Below are 22500 nucleotides of genomic sequence, written 5' to 3'. Positions count from 1 at the left end.
AACCTTTAAGGGGTGTTCATTATTATAAAATCTTTACTTATGTCTGATTTTTTCCGCATTGATTTCGGAAATGTTAAAAAGCAGAGGTGTCACTGTTATGGAAACTAGAGTTTTCGCGCGAGTGTTGTGTGCGCTCAACCTCTAGTTGTAATCAAACCCATAGCAATTATGTGGAAACCCCAGTTGATAATCTAACAAATTTCTGAGCACATAATATAATAACATTTTGCCTATAATTGTATAACGTATAACATTCGTTCACCACAAATGACTCTTAAAAGCAGTGGCAACATTTAAATATTTTTTAACCATTCAGCGAACAAAAGGCAGCAGTCTGATTATCATTAAGGGGGCCACTCAATGACATGCAGAAGCGTCAACAACACACCCACTGAAGTGGTGTGAAAAATGCAGACTTTCTGCTCCTCATTCACATATAAGGTAATTTACATTTCCTTCAGAGAAAGTACTACCTCCATGGTAGTATTAATCAGTAGATTTTCAGGGTACAAACGTCAGGATATGTTGCTCACACAAACGGCCCATCTGGAGAATATCAGGACTTACATGTGTGTCTGAAAGCAGGGGTAATTGTTCAATGGAAAGTGTCGTATACTATGCATGCAAATCCATTATTAAATAGCTTTTACTGTTATTCAGGGCTGAAAAGTGCATTGACATTTTAAAATGCAAGGCAACTACTATTGGTTAGTTGAAAATAATAATAATTATTGAGATTAATTATCTCTTCCAGTGTCCTGGCCAAGACAGGCAGCAATAGCTAACAGTCACACATAGCATACACACAAAACATAAAAAAAATAAAACAACTAAAACAGTCCGCAGGGGGGAGGGGGGGATATCAATATCGCAAGAATTTGGGGAGGCTCAAGGAAGTGAGAAATATTAAGTTTGAGCAACAAAGTGTAAAGACATTTCGGGAGTCTCAAGGAGGAGGGTAATATTACATTTGAGAAACAAAGTGTAGTCTTTTTGTGGACTCTATAAACATAATTCAACATACTGTGTTATTGACATGTTTTCGTTCTGCGCTATAGGGACACTGTCTCTTTAAGAATCATGTGACTTCTGTGTTCATATGCCGGTCGGTGCGATGTTTGAATTTAATGGTTTTTATATGACAAAATGAACGACCCGCCGTTGCTTGTCGAGTTGAGAAGTTGTCTCTTCCCTTATTTTATCGCAATTTCTACAGTATATAGACAGAACGTGTTTCCTGGGAGTTTGTGATGGCCGAGCCGTTATGCATAAAAACTAGTGGTGGGCATAGATTATTTTTTTTAATCTAGATTAATTTTGGAATTAATCTAGATTAAAATGGCAAACAGCAAAAAATCCTTTCGTTTACCTTGACAGCTGTCAATTATACTTGGCAACGGTGAATTATCAAATATAATTCACCGCCGGAAGTTGTGAAGTGCCCATGCAAGTCAACGGAGCATAAACAAAAATAATTTACAGCTAAACATTGGGAAGGCCCATGCAAGTGAATGGAGCAGTCTACAGCATTGAGAAGAGGCATGTAATAATCCATAATAATGTAAGGTTTAGAAGTTAAATATTTGAAAATTGTAGAATTAATTAATATAATTTATATTGGAGTTAATTTGCTAGAAATGTACTTACAATGAGTTAATCATGGGTCCGAACAAGGAAGTGTTTGAAAATTGATTAACGGCGATATTTTTTTTATCGCCCGATAAAAGTTTCGCGTTAACGCAGCCGTTAACGCCGATAACGGCCCACCACTAATAAAAACATAACGTCTTACCTGGGCGAGTGTGTCGCTGTGGTGTGTGCGCGTGTGTGTGTGTTCTAACCGGCATGTGTGTCGATGGCAGAGCCGTTATGTTTAAAAACATATGGTCTTACCTCGGCGAGTGTGTCGCTGCCTTTGTCTTGACATACGGTGTGTGCGCGTGCGTGTGTGTGTGCGCTTCCGTGTATGTGTCGCTGCCTTTGTCTTGACATGCGGTGTGTGTGTGCGTGGGTGTGTGTGTGTGTGTGTGTGTGTGCATTTCCATGTAAGTGCGGGCCTGCTATTATAGTAGTAAGATATAATGGATGAAACCAATTGTGGAATGTCATGCCACAATTGTCAAGCGTTTAACAATGCTGCGGTATAAATACATATAAACCATTGAGCTTTGTAAAGAATAGGTCTGTCTTGAAGGATGAGCTTGGGTTTTTTAGTAATATATATGAACTAGTCTGCAAAGGAATAAAGAACATTGTGCCTAATCAGCAGTGGTGGCCAAAGCAACAGTTGGTGATCAACAGGAATTCATTTTGCCAGGGAATCGTAAGAAAAACAGAGTGCATGAGTCATTTATGCAAAATGCTTCGTCGCCGCAATTCATGTCATTAAATGACAAAAATCATAATTATTCATAAATATGTCAGCTTTCATAGAGACTCTACAAATCGTTTTGAAGGTGACGATGTCGCCAGCCAGATGGCTGACGAATGATCATTGTAGATCTTAAGTTGTTTAATGACTAAAACATGAAAACACTGCAGCGTTTGCTGTCTGAAGAGAATGAGGATCTGTAGCCATGAAACAATTACTACCCAGTCAGTGCTCTATAGATGTTTTCTGCAAACCCCCCGACCTACTCTATGGGTAAAGATTGGTATGAGGCCAGGCTATCTCAGCCCTTATGATAATAACAAATATCTTACTTGTGACACCCTTCCCTTCCCAAGCATTCAGGTCGCAAACATATTTACTAAAGTTGGAATTGCGTTCAGCTTTTAGCAAACTCGGTGGGACTAATTTCAGTCAGACTCATTTTATTCTCCCCTGCAGGAGCCTGGGAAGCTACATTTCCTCGCTGTATGAAATATATATTTCCCAAACCATCTGTCTGTGCGAGTGTGCATGTACATGTGCATGAATGCCAGGGCAGAGTGTGTGGTTGTGAGTGTGTGTGTGTGTGTGTGTGTGTGTGTGTGTGTGTGTGTGTGTGTGTGTGTGTGTGTGTGTGTGTGTGTGTGTGTGTGTGTGTGTGTGTTTGGGGGGGGGGGGGGCTGCTTCTGTGTGTGCTTCCGTGTGTGCTTTTTAATGTGGTTAGGGAAATGCCTCTGAACATGAATGTGAGAGTGCAACAACATTAAGGGTCTCCTAGATTAAGATGGACAGATGTTCCTCTTCCTGTTGCGATCGCTTGCTTTGTACGTGTGTTTAAAAACAACATCACTGCCTCCTTGGAAAAGACTTTCCCCTCCGACCTCGGACTGGAAACACCACTCACACACACACACACACACACACACACACACACACACACACACAACACACACACACACACACACACACACACACACACACACACACACACACACACACACACACACATTAATTCATTGTTGATAGTTTCTACATCCTACAATGAACAGTGTAACGTTTTTGAACATATGAACATAAAATTAACATTACCAATACATCGGGATGAACTTGGCGTCTCGTTTGCATTGTGGTGGTCTTCTGTGCGTGTGTGTGCGCGTGTGTGTGTGTGTGTGTGTGTGTGTGTGTGTGTGTGTGTGTGTGTGTGTGTGTGTCATAGCCACTTTGGGTTTCAAGGCTCAGAGACTGGAGCTGGTGGTGTGTGAGGCCTGGCAGTGGGGAGGCTGTGTGCTGAGCAGGAGCGACTTCACAGCCTGGTTTAATCTCCGCCTCTGTACCTGAATCATCCCCAGCAGCTGTTGGAAGGAGGCTGCAGGTGTGGGGTGGGCATGTCTGGGGGAGAGAGTTATGGGGGGTTGATGGTGGTGGTGGTGGTGGTTGTGGTGGTGGTGGTGGTGGTGGTGGTGATGGTGATAGTGGTGGTGGCGTTGGTGGTAGTGGTGGTGCTGATGGAGGTGGAGGTGGTGGTGGTGGTGGTGGTGGTGGTGGTGGTGGTGGTGGTGGTGGTGGGCTCAGACACCTAAGCAGGAACTGATTGTCTCTGATACTCTGGAACTGAAGCCACTTCCCAGAAGCCCTTGGAGACATTTAGCTGGATTGGCTGCCATGCCAACAGAGTCTGTGTTTTGTGCGTAGCCTTGCATAACTAAACCGCAAGCAGGTGCATTCAGATGTTAAACAGGCACACACAGACACACAGACACACACGCTCACACCCACACATACGCTCACAAGCACACACACCAACACACAAGCACACACACACTCACAAACACTCGCACACACACATGCAAACACAAACACACACATCACACACGCACATACAAACACACAATCACTGACGTATACAGACATATACATGGTCCTGCAGGCTTCTGTTTTATCACACGTTGATATCATAGCAGCAGACGTCTTGATGCTGTGGTCCTCCGAGTACTGTCGGAGACCCTGCTGTGCACTTACACACTCGCAGGGAGCAGCGACTAACTATGTCCTCATGGGTTGGCCACGCTAGCCGTGCAACTCTATGGGGCTGATTTGGAACAAGAAGATAAATTATAGTTTGTCAGTTTGACTGAAAAAGCCTGACTCATTGGGTGTAAGAGACCATACCTACAACATACAATGGAAGAAATGTCTCTGAGGTCACATGTCCAGCCACAGTGACCAGGACGAAAACCTCTGAAAATAAACATAGGTGACTTTTAAAACAATTTTTTACATGTATATTTTTAATTGTGTTAGACACTTTGAGGAGTGTATCGGTGTCAACCGATATCACATAAACGATGTCTAAAAAGAGACTCGCCATGCATACTTACACGAACCAAGGATATATTGGCCTATAAAACAACAAATTGTCCACTGAGCTATTTATGCAAGGGCCTGACCCTGCACTTCTTCTAGCAATCGATGGCTTCCTCAACCCTGGTCCATTTCTGGCAAAGCCCTTTGCTTTGCATTCCACGGCCACATGAACTCTAGTCCACCCCTGACGTCGTCATCAATCCATCCATGAAATGCGTGCCTTGTTCTGCTCAAAATAGGAGGGGAGTGTAAGTTAAAGAAAAATACAAATGAAAAACCATTGAGCTAAGAAATGTGGTTTGGTTTTATGGTTACGGAGGAGCCGCTCCGCTGAGCAGGCAGAGAGCGCGGAGTGCAGCCTTAAGGAACCTCCGTCCTCCCTCCCGCTAATAACCCATTCTCGCTTCTGCCTCGGCATCGCAGGGAACATGTCTTTCGCTTCGGGCATAGAGGCGGACAGAGCTGTTTTGCATATTTCGCCATCAGCTCTGCCGTTCAGCAGCTCCCATGACAAAACACCGCCAAGGTCCTCTGTAAGTTTGACAAAGAAGATTTCTACTATAAAGTCAAGTAGTATATATTATGTGTATGATACGATCTTCCCCCAAATGGAATACAAGTTGCATTTTTGTACTGTGTAGTCTATATCAGGGCGCAATAGGCATAGTTTATTAACATAACGTGAACAGGATTTTACAGCACGGGTCGAACAGCATAACTACACTAACTCCAGTTTTTAGACTAGGGGCCCTACTTGCATCCAGTGCAATTGACTTTCAACAACGACGCAAGTATCTTTGCTAGTTTGCACCCGGCGCAAAGCCGATTTCCCCCCGCAGCACACCTGCGCCACTAAACTTCCGCCCTGAGAGGTGTGTCGGCGAAAAGCAGAGGCGTGTTCCGGCGCAAATGATACACGGTGCCATCTTACAGAACCGACAGAGCAGTTGCGCAACTGACCGACAAATACCTGGTCTAAGTGCACTAGCGGATAGCGCAGTTGGTGTTGCTATTTTGACGTACCATGGCAGGTCGGAACTGCAACATAAGCTTACACACCATTAGGCTATACACAGCACAAACATGCAATCGATTTGCCTAATATTATGACGATGATGTGGATTGTCAAAAAAAAATTTTTCCATAGGTGCTGCATGAATGAACACTGTAGTAGGCTATGCCATGCGTTAAAATAATAATAATAACAATAATAAACTCAAACAAAGTAGGCTATATCCCAGCCTTCCAAAACAAAATCTCCTTTTAGGGTAAATACAACGTTGGTTGAATTATTTGTGAAAGAACAGCTGATACAGCGGTAATAAGTTGTATTTAAATCAATGCATCTGCAAACACCATACAGCAAACACATATTTTGACACTGACATCGTGTACAAGCCCGTAACTTTTAGGATTGATGAGTATTTGTTCGTGAGGAAACATTGTTTTACCATGAGTGAGTGTTAAAACGAATGAATGAATGCAGGCGCGCGTGTGTACGTCCATCTGTTTAAACACACACAAACTAAACGCGTAATGCAATATACAGTCCATGGCAATGTACATTAACGGGAGGACACATCCATATTAGGAACACAAGTCGATAACGATATACTGGTAAGAAACAATGTGTGCTAATGTATTGCCGCATATCATTAAATAGACCCAAAGTTGCGGCCACAGGACCGCATATCATGTTTGTTAAGTTTTCTTTGCCGAAATTTACTTGACGACTCAGAATTTCGGAAGTTGTAGAAGAAAACGCTATTCCATGTGTGAATTAGGCCATATTATTTGGCCATAAACTGAGCCATTTGAAGTTTGAAATTCATGTGGTCATGCATCTGTCTCATCGGAGACTGCAAACGCGCTGTCAAAATATCAACTCGTCAGGTTAAAATGCGCTCGTGGCTCTTAAAGGGGATGGGAGAGGGCACTCTCATTGGTTTATTGCACATTACGCCCAAACCACACCTACGGGTAATTAGGCTACTTCAGGGCAACCCTTTTTAGATTTGCGTCGGGACAACCTCAAACTAAAGGTTTGGCTCCCTTTGTCCATACAACTAAAATGTGTTAGAGTCTGGCGTGCGTTCTCAACATCTGTGATAATGCTACACTGGGAGGTTGGGGGTCTTTGTCATCACAGATGTCACACGTGCACAAGTCCTTCAACCTCTTGAATATTCCCCTCTCAGTGTGTCCTGGATTTTTCACCTTGTTTCCTAGTACTTACCAACTACAGCTGATGTTTTTATTCGTTAACCGGATTGCTTCGGATGCTTGCTGTGTGACATCCTACGGGACGCGTTCATGCCTAGCGGCTTCATAGGCTAGTGCTTGAGCATGCGTTCCTGTTGAAAATGGTTCGGTAGGATAAAGCACGAAGCATTTAGTACGTATGCTATGCTCTCTTTTATGTTTTTTGATAAGGTTAACATTTAAAATCGCATCTTCCCTTTGTGACCCTCTCTCAGTAAAAGCTTTCTCTGAATGTGGTCGTATCCTGAGCTTCCTTGAAGGTCAAAAGCATAAGTGCTTTGAAATTATTCAAGCAAGTCGAAAGCCACAAAAGGGATTTTAAAGAGAGAAGCAAGGCTTTTCTTAAATTGTATAGTAAAATATAATTACTTGTTTTAGTGTTTACATTCTTCTTCAGTGTGGGTCTCTCTCTGCTGGCTACTGTAAACAGAAAAAATAATCAACTGAAACCACCCACTATACTTTCTATGGCTTTAGCAACACAAAAGAAGTAAGAAGCAGGCGAATGTTTGCAGCACATTTCATTTCAAACATAATGGACAACAATGCTTTTTCACGAGGGAATTTTGTATTCAACTTTAGTTTGATGTAATTAAGTGCTGCAAAGATAATCATTCGATCGTCAGAGCAGAGTAGGTTCAGGTTGCGTGGGCATATTTCATGCGTGTGTGTGTGTGTGTGTGTGTGTGCGTGTGCGTGTGCGTGTGAGTGTGTGTGTGTGTGTGTGTGTGTGTGTGTGTGTGTGTGTGTGTGTGTGTGTGTGCCATTGGAAGACATGATTACTCACAGGTGTCCAGGGCTGATGCTGACGGCGTCACCGGTCCTTGTTCAGTGTGTGCAAAGTACATCCCTCTCACAAAGGACAAAACTCAGCGGAACGCGTGAGTGGGCTGTAAAAAGGCGCCATGAGGTATTCAACGAGGTAACTGTTGGATTATAACCCTGCTGTGAGTTTCAACACCAACACGTTGATTCAATATTGGATACAGACTGCCTGGGGCCCTCTTGTGAGGCTACTTAAGGGTACGATGTGTGCGTACACACAGGCACCTCTTCCTTCTTTAAATGAAAGTCTCTCGCTGTGTTTTGCTGTTGGTTTCACGTGCACGGATATTGTATGGGACCTCGGTCTGAAGGCATTTCTAAAAGTGTGGTCCCTGACTACTTCCCTTCCCGTGGCACTCTCACCCTTTGCGTGGTAGTTAATAAATGCAATATTATTTTCACAAACAAAAGAAAAGAGAACAAAAGACTAGAACGCTCAGATTGCACTGTACCACATTTTAACTTTGGGCATTTCAACACCGTGTTTGTGTGTTATAGCCTTTAAATAGGGAAGCCTACACTCCAGTCCTGTTTAGAACACAAATCTCAAGACCGTGTAACGTAAGGTCAAATAAACAAAAACGAAAGAAGAAATTGGGAAATAACTTCTAGAAAACCTCACCATTAGGGGTATTTCAGCGGATCATTATCCGCTGAATGAGTAATGACTTAGTGTGATTGAGGCTGTGCATTCGCGCTGCCCTCTGTGCTTTTTTGTGCAGCTGCAGTGCAGGCTCTGCGCTCTGTATTCATTAGCCTGTCATGTTCTCTGCCTCTGGGCGAAAACACATGCATCCAGGTGAGCTGTAGATCACTGTAATGAGGTGGTGTTCAGGGCACTGAACAAAGACAACAAAAACAAAAAAGAAACTACTTCCTTAAAATGAATGACTCACAACCATTGTTTATACAATATAATTGCACATATACACAAGTGAAGGCGGTGGATGATTCGATTGGTCCAAGCCATTATATATGATGTGTGGTTAAACATCATTTGACAGTCGGCCGCTGGCTTCCCGCCTTATGAGGAAAGGAAATGCAGTGGCACGGGAGGGAGAAGGAAGGGAGCGAATGTCTTCAGAAGGCACTTTTCTGGTTCCTGCGCGAGAAGCCGCTGAGCAGAGGACACGGCGAGGGATGAAAAAGGTCAGCCGGCTCTTTTTAATTGGATTGAAGAACCCCAAACAGGTTTAAAGTCGCCCGCAGTCAGTATGCTGAGCGAAGGAAAAACTCTCACACAAACACACACACAGGCACACACGAATGTCTTAGAGGGGACTAATGCCGATGAAAATACCTGTGAGCACTGCCCAGCAGCTAATCCACCAAGACTACCCCCCATACAAAGACTAGCAGTTGGCCTATATGGACATACCTGTTGCATTGGCACTCTCACACGTACAGATACGCGCACAAGGGCAAACACACATTCACACACACACACACACACACACACACACACACATAGACACACACACATGCGCACACACCTTCACACGTCACTCAAAACACACGCAGGCACACACAAGTATATGCATATACATACGCCTGTACAATTCACATGAACACACACACACACACACACACACACACACACACACACACACACACACACACACACACACACACACACACACACACACACACACACACACACACACACACACACACACATATAACCATGCATGATTTTTCCATTAAATTGAACAAAAGCATCATTATTTTTTAAACTATTACATGTGACTAAAGTATTGACCTGTTTGTAGCAGTTCAAATGCCAGTTATCCATTTTGTTAATTGGCTAATAAAATGCCTGACAGAAACACGACTGCACAAAGAGGTATCGTTAAAGACTGCGATACCTACATTTAGCTCCAAACAATCTCGGCATTATGTTATTATATTATAGGCCCATTAAGATAACAGCTTGCTACATTATGTGCTTGCTGCATCATTTATTCCAACACTGATAATGTACCTTATGTACTATGTAAAAATGTACTGTGTTTAAGTAGAGACATAGAGAGAGAGAGAGAGAGAGAGAGAGAGAGAGAGAGAGAGAGAGAGAGAGAGAGAGAGAGAGAGAGAGAGAGAGAGAGAGAGAGGGAGAGAGAAGGAGAGAGAGAGAGAGAGAGAGAGAGAGCGAGAGAGAGAGAGAGAGAGAGAGAGAGAGAGAGAGAGAGAGAGAGAGAGAGAGAGAGAGAGAGAGAGAGAGAGAGAGAGAGAGTGAGGAAGAGAGAGAGAGAGAGAGAGAGAGAGAGAGAGAGAGAGAGAGAGAGAGAGAGAGAGAGAGAGAGAGAGAGAGAGAGAGGGGGAGAGAGAGAGAGAGAGAGAGAGGGAGGGAGAGAGAGAGAAGAAAGAGAGAGAGAGAGAGAGAGAGAGAGAGAGAGAGAGAGAGAGAGAGAGAGAGAGAGAGAGAGAGAGAGAGAGAGAGAGAGAGAGGGGAAGGGGGGCAGGGAGGGAGTAAGAATAGGGAGCGAGAAAGGGAGCGAGGGAGGGTGGGTGGCAGTGCAGGTGACAGTGAGAGAGGGAGAAGGAGAGAGTGAATTCATCTTTAGAGAAAAGGCACTATAATGATGTTTAAAAGATACGCTCTTTCCAGTTTTTGTGTTTACAATTGAAGGGAAAATCAATGGAGAATAGAAATACAAATTTATAAAGCTTTGTCCCTGAAACGCACCACTCAAGTGAAGATGTGGGTGCCTACCGCTTACCACAAACACATTAATTCACTGTGAAGTTCGCTAATCCAAAGTTTTCAGAGATTTCTCTTGAGGACAAACACCTTTTATTTGATCTATTTTTGATTATAAAAGGTTGCATTAGGATTTCGGGAATTATCCCAACTAAGACAAATGCAAAACATACTTGCAACCAGCAAGCAAAGCTTTTAGCGGCAGTGCTTACTGTGCGCTGTCCATGGTGCTGAAATTGTGCGGCTGTGGTTTTGCAAAGCGGCTGGGCTGATGAGCACCGACAGGGGGATGAAAGAGCCCCGTGTTGGCGGAGCGTGTTAGCCCATATGTTTACATGAATATGTCACCGCATTGATGATTCAGGCTATCTGCTTTCCTGTTTGGTCCGGGTGCACATTCACATGCACTGAATATTCTGCTCGGTTGATTATTGTTTGGCGCCCGTGCCGTCATCTACGTTGCTTGATTTTCCGTCAGCCCATCTGAGCTTCAAACCGGTTTAGTAGGGAATCGGAGGAGCAGTGTCAGCCATAGCTGTAATTACCATTGATATATATATATATATATATATATATATATATATATATATACCGTATATATTGCATACAGCTTATTTAAATGGTAATTACTGCTAATTTGCCCATATGTACACTGCTGATAATTAGTTCCTCCGATTTTGACAATGATAATAACGCAGGCAAAAATAATGCTGTATATTTTCTTATGTCTGGATAATTTAAATGATCTACATAATAAATACAATATATTATATGCATAATATATATAACATATATATAATAATATATATTAATGGTTATTACTGCTCATTAGCTATATGGCTACAGTTCATCAGTGTCAAGCAGAAGAAAACATGGAGGGTGCCGGCTGGTTTAGAACGAGGGTAAATATTGATATAGCCATGCATCCGCCATGCATAATACAGTCAATCCTCCAGAGGAGAGCAGAGTTGACAGTCTGTCCAGGCCTTGTTTACCGTGACCAGGGTAAGAACTGCCCTGCAGGGCTTAAGATAGAGAGAGAGAGAGAGAGAGAGAGAGAGAGAGAGAGAGAGAGAGAGAGAGACGGGGAAGAGGCGATACAGAAATTTGGCGGGCAGAGGGAGAGAGAGAGGCAGATAAATAGAGAGGTGGGTTATAGGGAGGCTGGGAGATAGAGATGAGGAGGAAGGAGGAGTGGGCTGGGGTGGAGGGCAGGACTGGAGGAGATAAAGCTGTCATTATATGTTTTTTTTCCTCCGCTTGTGTTTTTTGACGATGCAGCATAAATAGGATGCAACCAGAAAAACACTCACAGGAAGGAAAACAATGGAAGTGGGCAACTCCGAATGCCGCACACATTAGCAGGGGAAAGGGAAATGACAGGGATTGAGGTATCAGACGTCAGGGTTTTCTCCAGACGAAATAGAGGTAAAATTGTCGAGTCGAAGGGAGGCTAATGAGGGGACCAGGGGATGGAGATGGATGGATGGACAGGGGCCAAGACACAGGGGTATTCTTTCCCAAAACATTCAAGTGTGCCGTTAATTAATTCATGGCCCCTGAGTGCTGAAGATCGAGTTATCTTTGCGGATGTGTGGCTACATAGCAAAATGTGAAGAGCTCGTTTTAGCCTGCATGTCCAACTGACAGGGCTGCGTTCCAAAACCTTGCAGGGCTTGCTTCGGCCTGGCTGGCATGCTTGCCAACTGGCCAACTGCTACAGAAGTCAACGCAGACCAATTTGCAAATCATACGAAAGTTGAGCTAAAAACGGAAGACACAAAAGAAATACAACTCGAAACTTAGCAGGAAAAAAATAGCCCAACTAACATTTACTTCATTGTAATATGTCCAAATAAACACACAAAATGACACAATCTCGAAAAGAATAATGTATAATAAAAACCATACATTCAAAAAAATACTCGGATTTCATAAAGCTGCTGATGTTCCCATATTCCCCACGCTGAAGGCATTGACACTGTCCCTGCCGTTTAATATCCATCTCCTCTATAATGACTTGTCTGGCCAGATCGCCTGACATGGGGAAATATTAAACCGCTGATGCCCTGGTGTGTCCACAGACACAAACACATTAGGCAGGAAGGCCTGTCAATTCAACAGTTGGTCGGTAACGATGGCATCTAAATCAGCACTGCAGTGGGAACCCAGGGGGAGGGAGAAAACAGAAGAGGCATCATAGGCCTACACCGCAGCTCTGTAGAATGTTGAGGAGGTTTGTGACCCCATGACAGAGAGAACATGGTGTGAGAAACAAGGAGAATACTGTTCCATTTTTCGACATGAAAATCACAAGATCTAATGACTATGACTTGTATGACATGGTTCTTTTGTTCATTCCATCTGAAATCTCAGCAACACACAAGGCACTTCAAACCTAAGGGACAAAGTGAACTGAAGTTTATAGCGAGTTTTTGTATGTTTTAGGTGATCTATAATTTACATGATGCCTCTTACCAACATCTCTGTGAGCATGCAACTAAATCCAACCAACGTCCATGAATATAACACAAAGTGATGGGGCTGTTCTGTTTTTCTATCCACCCACATTCAGGATCCAAACCAGTTCATAGAAAAACACATCCATTTGATACTGGATGTTCAAATACAGTTTAAGGCTTTGAGGTCGCTTTGTGGAGGCAGTGGCAGTGTCGCCTGGCATCACACCTGCATTAGGAGACATGGTTAATGGTTTGGTTGGAGGCGATGGAGCATTGTAATGGCAGTCAATTACTCCTCCTATCTCTTCCTCAAATCTCGGGAAGGAAGAATCTCGAGTTTAGATTTTGAGACGACCACAATGCGCTTGAATTAATTCTGGATCGTATTTGATGAGTTCTTCAATTTGTACGAATGTGGTGCTTTAGCATTTCGTCGTTTTTATCTAAAGCGTCTTACATGGAATTTGTAGCACCATGTCATTAAACTAGAGCTTTGTTGCGGGGGGTCGAACCCTAAATACACTATCATGCCCATATTTCAGGTAACATAGTTCCACTTTGCTAGTAGTTTGAGATAATTTGTGGGTACATCCGAGTTTCACCACTGTCAGTCATGTGTGTGTGCATACATCTCTTTATGGAAACAGATGTCTTGACATGTCCTGTGCTTGTCTTCTTCTCCCAACAGATACCCAGTTTCCGTGTGTTAGCGTGTGTGTATAGTATCTGCCATCCTGCCTCAACGGAGACATCGCCGGGCACTTAGAGACACTGTAAGTACACCTTCTGCTCTTCTTCTTCTTTCCCTCGACACAACAAGACGAGGCAGCTATGAACTCTGTACCCAGAGTGAGTTTGCGGTGGCAGAAGATATGCTTGTTATTCTTGGCAACATCCCAAAGCTTTGGATTCTAAAACCAGGACTTTGTCACAACGGTTCTCTTTGTCACTGTCTCAACCCATGGCTCAGTTTAGTTGGAGTCCGGAACATAGCTATACTGAACCCAATTTGAAAATGAGAATATATCGCTTTTTAACCACACGCTCACTGACAGTGCTGAATGTCATGCACATCATAAGTCATAAGGGATGATTGGTGAGTCATTCAAATGAAATGAGTCATTTGCAATTGCATCCAACCCTCTTTCGTTGTTTTATGTGTTTATTTGTTCTATCCATGCGACTTAAAGATGAGGTTTACTGGCAAGTATACACTCCCATGAGGAAATTCAGTTCGTTCTGGGCTTATAGGGTAACACATATAAGATATACAGTACATACATGAGCATCATTTTTCAATGCGAAATCTTACTTGCGATCATATTCCACTAAAATTCCAGTTCATATAGGCAACGTGTGTGTGTGTGTGTGTGTGTTTATGTGTGTTTACATGTGTCTGTATGTGTGTGTGTGTGTGTGTGTGTGTGTGTGTGTGTGTGTGTGTGTGTGTGTGTGTGTGTGTGTGTTTGTGTGTGTCACTTATGTGTTTGCCACATGTATGCATTGTGTTTGCACATTCATTTTTCATTAGATTTCATCTTTTTCACGCGTTGTCTGTGTGCGTGTGCATGTATGTGTACACGTGTCTGTGTGTGTGTGCTTGTGTATTCATGTCAGTGTGCATAAAGTGTGTATAATCGCACAGGCAGGCTTGTTTGTCCTCTGCAGCTTTTGCTCTCATCTGCAATTGCGCATTGATTCCCTGCCAGGGAGCAGAGAGCCCATAGAGCAGAGAGATTGAGAGTGCTGGACACGCTGTCAGCCACGCAGGTACATCATCTGGTATACTGCTTACTGCCGGCTGCGGCTGCTGCTGGCTGAGCAGTCGGAGCTTAATAACATTGCATCAACAATGGCCGCCAACATACTCCGGAAAGAAGCCGCATTCAAAACGCATGTAATTAATTGACTTTTACGTCCTGTGCGATTCAGATCACTCGGTGTATTCTGATTATTTTTGAGGGGAAGATGTTTTTGTTTTTTTAAGCAATTATTACGCACCATCTGTGTCCACTGGAATGGATGGATGAGGTTGTTGCTTTTGTTTGCAGAAAGAATCAACAACAACACTGGAAACATTCATCCCTGGAAGCTCTTAAAGGATTCTGGGATTCAACGTGTTACCACAGAGCCTCTTCTTGTGGTAGAGAAGTGCCGTGTCCATGCTTGCATCCACATGTAAGCATGCGGATGTAAGTCACATTGACGCGCGTATTACCCAGAAGTGATTGCAGCTTAGTTGCCGAATCGCCGGCTCATAGAATAAGACTCTTGTAAGATGGTAGGATCCTGAAAGACCTTGTGTTTACTATACTTATTCCCCCCTGAGATATTAATGCAGCACATGGGTAGGCCTCAGGAACACACCATTCCTGGACAAATTGCAAATCACTGGTGGCTGACAACACTTCACACAGATAGCAGAGATTCTGATCTCTTTCGCCAGAAAGCTTACACGAAGAGATAGGAATATATATTACATTTGTGTGTGCATACATGTGTGTGCATGTGTGTGACTGTGTGTGTCTTTTGGGTGCGTGTGTTTATGCAAAATAATTAAAAGGCCAGACAGAGAATAAAGATGACACCAAGGTCAAGCTAATCACGATTTCTCAGACAAAACCCCCCTGTAATTTCCTGTCTGGACCGCGGTGCCTTCAGGTGCATGTGTGTGTGTGTGTGTGTGTGTGTGTGTGTGTGTGTGTGTGTGTGTGTGTGTGTGTGTGTGTGTGTGTGTGTGTGTGTGTGTGTGTGTGTGTGTGTGTGTTTGAGTGAGTGTGTGTGTGATGGAGGTGAATCAAATTGTGATCATTCCCTTGGCTGAATCCTCTTACGTCCTGTTATTGTCGAGGGCGACATCCGAATGTTAAGCACTGCCTCTGCGGCGTCATCAAAACGTCTGCCATTTATAGGGCTTCGCCCGGACTTGCTAGCATGCGCCACGACGGCGTGACTGCCACAGGAATTCTAAACTGTCCAAAACCATGAATGAACCTTCCATTTAATTAATATCTCATCCCATCTGCCATGTTTGAATCATCAACACATAAAGTGCTTCTGACTTTGGCCTTCACTTTGGATCTGAAAGCGCTGATCCCTGTTAGCTTGTACACGTGTGACGCCGTGCCACAGGATAACGCTCCAATTGAACGCGAGGCGGCTTTGATGCGCTCTGAGGTATCCACGGCTCCGAGGCACACCGGGAAGCACGTGAAACGGCTTCAAAGCCGTGTAATCACAGACAGCCACACATGGCTCATAATTAAATCGGGGCTCTTGGCCTTAGCGACGGCCATTCTCCCTTTGGTTGGCTGCTTTGCCTTCACTGCACCGGGTGCAGGAGCCAAGCTTATGAAACACTCCTGTCCAACAACTTCCTTAAAGCCTCCGCAGCTCAGAACACTCCACCCGAGGAACCGGGCTGTGGCCAAGAACCCCCTGGTGATAGAAAAACGTCCGTCTGAGACGTGGACCCGAGACCGGGCGCGGATGTAAACGCATGCAACAGAGCTTTTAAATGATCAAAGAATGCATCCGGCACCTCTGACATCTTCGCTCTCCTAAAGCCCAAGCCCTCTCTCCCCATCCCTGCATGTTTCCTTCAAACACCTCCCGTTTGCATCCCCCCCTGTCAGGCAGGCTTCTCTGCTGCTGCTCATTTGACTCTCTTTTCACCCTGCTTTGGGAGCGAGTGCAGGGATACGGCTCTCATTAGGGTCGCCAGCTTCTCCTGGGTCGCACACAGACGGGCGGTGTCCAAGAGCATCAATCAAAGAGCCTAGCTCCCCTCTCATCCCTGGGCCTCGGGAGCAGCCAGGCTGGGAGAGATCCCTCAGCTCTCTCCCCTCACAACCATTCCACTGCCTTTAAAAAGGAGAGAGGAACAGCAAGAGAGAGAGAGAGAGAGAGAGAGAGAGAGAGAGAGAGAGAGAGAGAGAGAGAGAGAGAGAGAGAGAGAGAGAGAGAATGAGACAGCTGAAAGATCAAACAAGACGGAGTATAACACAGAGAGAGAGATATAGGACGAGAGAGAGAGAGAGAGAGAGAGAGAGAGAGAGAGAGGGAGAGAGGGAGAGAAGTAGACGGATAAAGAATAAGTGAGAGAGGAGGGGGAGAGAGAGAAATAGAGAGACAGAGACCAAGGAATAAGCAATTTCTAGATTTTAACTGAACTTTATTAGAAACCGTTTTCCAATTATTACATTATATTCCTTCGGTGTTCAACAAAGAAAGTGCAGATGGTATTCAGTTCCATTTTTAAATATGATTTAACTTTGTATTATTATTGACGCCAAAGAGAGGGAGAGAGAGAAAGAGAGAGAGAGAGAGAGAGAGAGAGAGAGAGAGGGAGAGAGAGAGAGAGAGAGAGAGAGAGAGAGAGAGATAACACGAGCTACGGGCCTCAAAGGAAGCACTCTTTGGATATGTTCTAGTATACCTGAGGCTGTGCCAGCACACTGCAACAAAGATATTAACATTTGTATTCACTGCTGCCAAAACCCCATTGTATTTGCAACAGGTAAATCACAGGTACGCAGTCGGGAGATCACTCCCTCTGCCAGATATTTCACATAATCTGCCATTGAAGAGGGAGAGAAATATCAGTATTTTCGCTCTAAAACTACTCTGAAAGCCTTTTGGCAAGTATGTCTCAATTGCATTGTTGTCTTTGTTGTAGTGCAAGTTGGGTCCAAATGTATGGCACATCTCATGACATAAGATAGTCATTTATTCAAGCGTGTCCTTGAGTGTGTGTTTGTGTGTTTGTGTGTGTGTGTGTCTGCGTAATTGTGTGCTTGTGTGTGTGTGTATGTGAGTGTGTTTGTTTGTTTGTTTGTTTGAGTGTCTCAGTTAGTGTACGCTTGTCTGAGGGTGTGTGCATCTGTGTGCGAGTGTATGTGTACGTTACTACGTTTGGATTTTGTTTCCATGCATCTGTGTGGAAAACAATTGTGTTTTCCTGTATCTGTGTGCGTTCGCATTCATTTTGATGTGTGTTTGTGTGAGTGTGTGAGTGTGTGTGTGTGTGTCTGAGTGTGTGTTTGTGTGTGTGTGTGTGTGTGTGTGTGTGTGTGTGTGTGTGTGAGAGTGTGTGTGTGTGTTCTGCGTTCCCCTCACTAGCTGGCGCGCTCACATGCGCCCAGAGAGTCGTCAGCATCACAGCGCTCATCTCCTGTCAGTAGATCGTCTAGCAACGAGATAGTACTCCATGCTGGCAGAGGAGTACTTTGATTAATCAGAGAGGCTAATGAAGTTATTATCTCTTCTGAGGGGATCGCTTTTGACGGTCCCATTTTGACAGAAAAGATATGATGGATGCCGAGATACACTTAAAATGGCCTGGGGGTGCAGTGGTGTAATGGGTTCACATAATGCTGTGCGTAAGTGTGACTGAGATGTTCTGATTTGAACAAAAGAGGAGGTACACCCTTTTTGGATTGAAGGTGGTTGGATGAGAACACCGGGTCATATTTGGCTGTGATTGCTATTCGGATTGTTGTTCTGCTTTTCTTTGTCCAGCACAAAATACCATTTTCTTTACCTGTCTATTTTGTTTGCGTGCCTTCCAAGTAACCAAATGTTCCAAAAAAAATCTTGAAGTTACACAAACTCAAAAGCATATACTTTATGCACGACACAGAACCTTTATAGAAAGGCAAGACAGAGACACACAAAGAGTTTGAGGCATATTTATACTTGTATCACTGTTTTTGTTTGAAGTTCTTGGTGTAAAGAAAAGGCTTCACTGTCTAAATTGCATTGTACTGTAAAGGACCTAAGTATCGCTGGCAGGATGCTCTGAAAGGCCCACAAAATCCCAGTACTTTCCTCACACACGGCACCTTATAAATCAATGTCACTTTAGCCTGCCCATCTGAAACACTCTTGGCTGTGAGACTCAGAGCATACGGCATGAACAACTTACAATTACGCAGCACAGCATATGTGTGCTTTTATGGGTACCCATTTTCTAAACGTATGAATCACAATTGATTCTGTATTTTTCACTTGACTGTTTCAGAAATCTATCCCTAAATGGACCCGTTTGGAATTAAATCTGCCCCTTTTTCGCATTACTCACATTAAAGACAATATAGTAAGGTATTACGACGGAGAAGAGAGAGAGAGAGAGAGAGAGAGAGAATGAGAGAGAAAGAGTGAGTAGTGAGATGAAGCCTACAGCTCAAACAGCGAACAAAATGAGCTGTTCAAGGCAGAATACAGACACACACGGTCTCAGGAGCCCCCACATTTAGAATCTCCCACTCTGAATGTCTCTTCACTCCGTGAGGCCCCCAGGTGCCCACAGACCCTGCCAGAGGAATACAAAATGCTCACCTTCATCAACAAGTTGCTATGGCGATCAGAATATTTCCAATGCGTCAGATACCCCCCCCCCCCCCCCCGTCACCTTTAGACACCGACTACGTGCCACATGTTACACCAACACCATTCCGCAGCGACGTGCTCTATTGTGGACATTGATTTATATTTATGTCTGTCAACGTCAAGCCCGAGCGAGTAAACGCGCACGTGCCGGAAACCAGCGGAGTATGAAATAAGCTTCCCTGGGACGTCGGCACGGCCCACGTGTCTGACTGTCTCCTGCTATTTGTTAATTAAGTCGGCGCAGCTCCCGTCTTCAGATGGTAAACGGAGCCTTTGAGCTCCTGCCGATGTTTCCTGGCTCCTCCCTTGCGGTCACCGCTCTGTTTTTGAAACACTGAGAACGTCGTCTGAGTTACGCACCACTTGGCCCCCTCTTAGTTTCTGCTCTACAGTAACTAAGTCTCGGAATTGGTAACTGCAATGCAATAGTATCTCCGACTGCACATAATTGTAAAGATAACATCATTTGTTTTTTTGGTATATCTTGGGCGTTGTTGTTTGTTGTTGCAGTTTGGTGTTGTTTTAATGAATGACTATTACTCCAACTGTAAAGCAGCACTTACTGTCAAAACAGTACTGGTTTAATCATCCGAACCACTCCCTTGGGGAGTTCTTTGCCTCTGACAGCAGATTCTATCTTCTGCTCCCCCCCCCCCTCCCTTCTTCACCCTCTTTCCCTCTCTCTCCATGCCTCACTCCTTGTATTCTTCCTCCCTCCCTCCATCCCTACACCCCCCTTTCTTCCTCTTTCTCAAACTGAGGCCAGAGAGGTGTGATGCAGCTGTGTGCAGTGTACTAATGAGTATGTAAGATGTGTGTATGTGTGTGTGTGTGTGTGTGTGTGTCTGTGTGTGTGTGTGTGTGTGTGTGTGTGTGTGTGTGTGTGTGTGTGTGTGTGTGTGTGTGTGCGTGTGTGGCGCGCGCGTGCGTCCGATCGTGCGTGTGTGTTTGAGTGTGCGTGCGTGCGTGTGTGTGTGTGTGTGTGTGTTGAGCATGTGCATGTGTGTGTGTGTGTTGAGCATGCAGTGATGTGCTCCAGACTGGGATTGGTGTTGAGCAGGGAGCACTTCGATAAGAAACATATCTGTTCCCAGCACCTGCCCGCTGCCAGACTGACTAACAACACAAGCCAATTGCGTTTGGATCCCCACTCATTTTGAGCGGTAAACTTCCCAGCCCCGTAATTAAGAAATTGAGTGGGATGTGCAGATTCTGAGGCCTTGGGGCTCTTCCACCGTTAATACTCAATTTTGCTAACTTTTAAATATTAGTATTCTTTAGTGATGAAAATGTTAAATCACCTGTATTATTTGGTGCATTTTGAGTTGTATTTCTGTTTCCACCCTGTCGAATTTTGATTCCCCAGACACAGGTATTTCATGTTGTTCTTTTTCGAAAAGCTTAACTTGCCAACAAACAATTTCAAGCTATAGGGGGGGACTCAAGAGTTGCAGTCCTGTCAAATCCTAAACCAAGCGTAGATATACCATCATCTAGGCCAGGGATGGGCAACTGGCGGCCCGCACTCAGTCAGGCCCGCACATAATAAAAAAAATAAAATAATAATAATAATAATAATAAAAAATAAAATAATAATAATAATAATAATTGATCGAGTTACAGAAAACTCGGTCAAAAAAGATCAGAAGAATTCATAGAATTCAAAGGCAAACCCATGCGTCTAGTTTGCTTAGAAACTATATCAGTCATTAAAGATATCCACTTAAGTCGCCACTACAACTACTACAACTGCAATGAATATCATGCTTCTTGGGTTTGAGTTCATTGAGTTGTTGCACTTAATGTTGGGCCACTGTTTTTCAGTTTTGTAGCATAATTGAATGATGATTTATGTGCCCTTTGCACTGATAAAAATACCAACCATTCATGTGTCTTATTGGGCATGGAAAACAAAATGAATGTATGTTGGTTCAATTAACATACCGTACATAGGTTACGATCCTGGACGATTTTTTAGGTAGTGGCAATCCCCAAAATGCACCAGAATACAGGAATCGTATCTACCAAATTCAAAATTGTGTAGCTTCTCTCAGCTCACGTTTAGTTGAAGTGTGCAGTCATGTGGCCCTCTGATGGTTATGATGAAAAATGTGGCCCTCTTTATCATGAAAGTTGCCCATCCCTGATCTAGGCTAATGATATCTTTGTCTTGCCACGTCTCCCATTAGAAACGCTGTGGCAGGTTCAAACACAACATTATCTCCCATATTACCAATTTGATTAAAAATGACTTCAAACATAATAACAATGCTCATAGGCTAGTTTCATGTTTTCTAATGACGCTCAATACAATCAATACTGCAGATCATTAATAGAAACAGCCATTTATATGACCTATAGCATCAAAACTGTATATGAACTATAGCCAACATGACCAAGCTAAAACAAATCATCCCTATCGAAGCTGGCACGCAAAACGCCAGGAAAAACAATTGAATACAGTATAGACTCCAAACGTACAGATTTATCCTGCCATAGAGCGTGACGTGAACAAAAGACAGCCTTTCTTGCATTCCTTCAGCTTCAACCTTCCCTGCCATCAATCACTATTATCAGTGTTCTTCTACCTTTCCAGTCTTCATTCCCTCATACTGACGCTCCTAGTCAATCATAACATCATCACAACCCTACTGGTTCTGCAATAGCTCATCGTTTACCACATTTTGCCAGTATTTAATCTTTATTTTTCCCCCACTCGACCCAGTCACCCTTCACTGAATACAAGTAAAAAAGCCTTGTGCGTGTTAAACTAACCTCTTAGCCCTCCTTTCCCATCGCTGCAATTTTCTAATCAAGTCTGCCTTTTATAAAGTCCACACATGGCAGAGCACATGTTATCATGCTGTGCTGATGAGAGAAGTGGAGGAGCTGTGACTATTTGCTAAACGAGAAGCGAGGCCAGCAGGCTGAATGGGAGAAAAGCACTGATTAGCCAGAGAGGAGACCATGCCTAAAAGCTACCAATATTTAGAAAGAGGGCAGTCCTTTAAACACAGACACATGGAATACAACTTCAGTTTAAATGATTGACTCCATTCAATAACATTTATGTTCCGCTTGGAGATGCATTCTTGACAGTTTTATTTCTGTATTTTACCTCAGATTGA

General features: G+C 43.7%; 1 protein-coding gene across 1 annotated transcript in view; it reads left to right on the top strand.

Moving 5' to 3' along the window:
• frmpd3 (FERM and PDZ domain containing 3) overlaps positions 1-22500 on the top strand; it is a 68416-nt gene that overhangs the window by 13055 nt on the left and 32861 nt on the right. Inside the window, exon 2 of the mRNA XM_030368684.1 lies at positions 13671-13755. The gene's annotated coding sequence lies outside the window, so the exon portion shown is untranslated. The remainder of the gene's footprint in view (positions 1-13670; positions 13756-22500) is intronic.

The sequence above is a fragment of the Gadus morhua genome, chromosome 10 (assembly GCF_902167405.1).
Source record: "Gadus morhua chromosome 10, gadMor3.0, whole genome shotgun sequence".
NCBI lineage: Eukaryota > Metazoa > Chordata > Actinopteri > Gadiformes > Gadidae > Gadus > Gadus morhua.
Note: the sequence above shows the minus strand (reverse complement) of the source record. Positions and strands in the feature narration are given on the sequence as shown.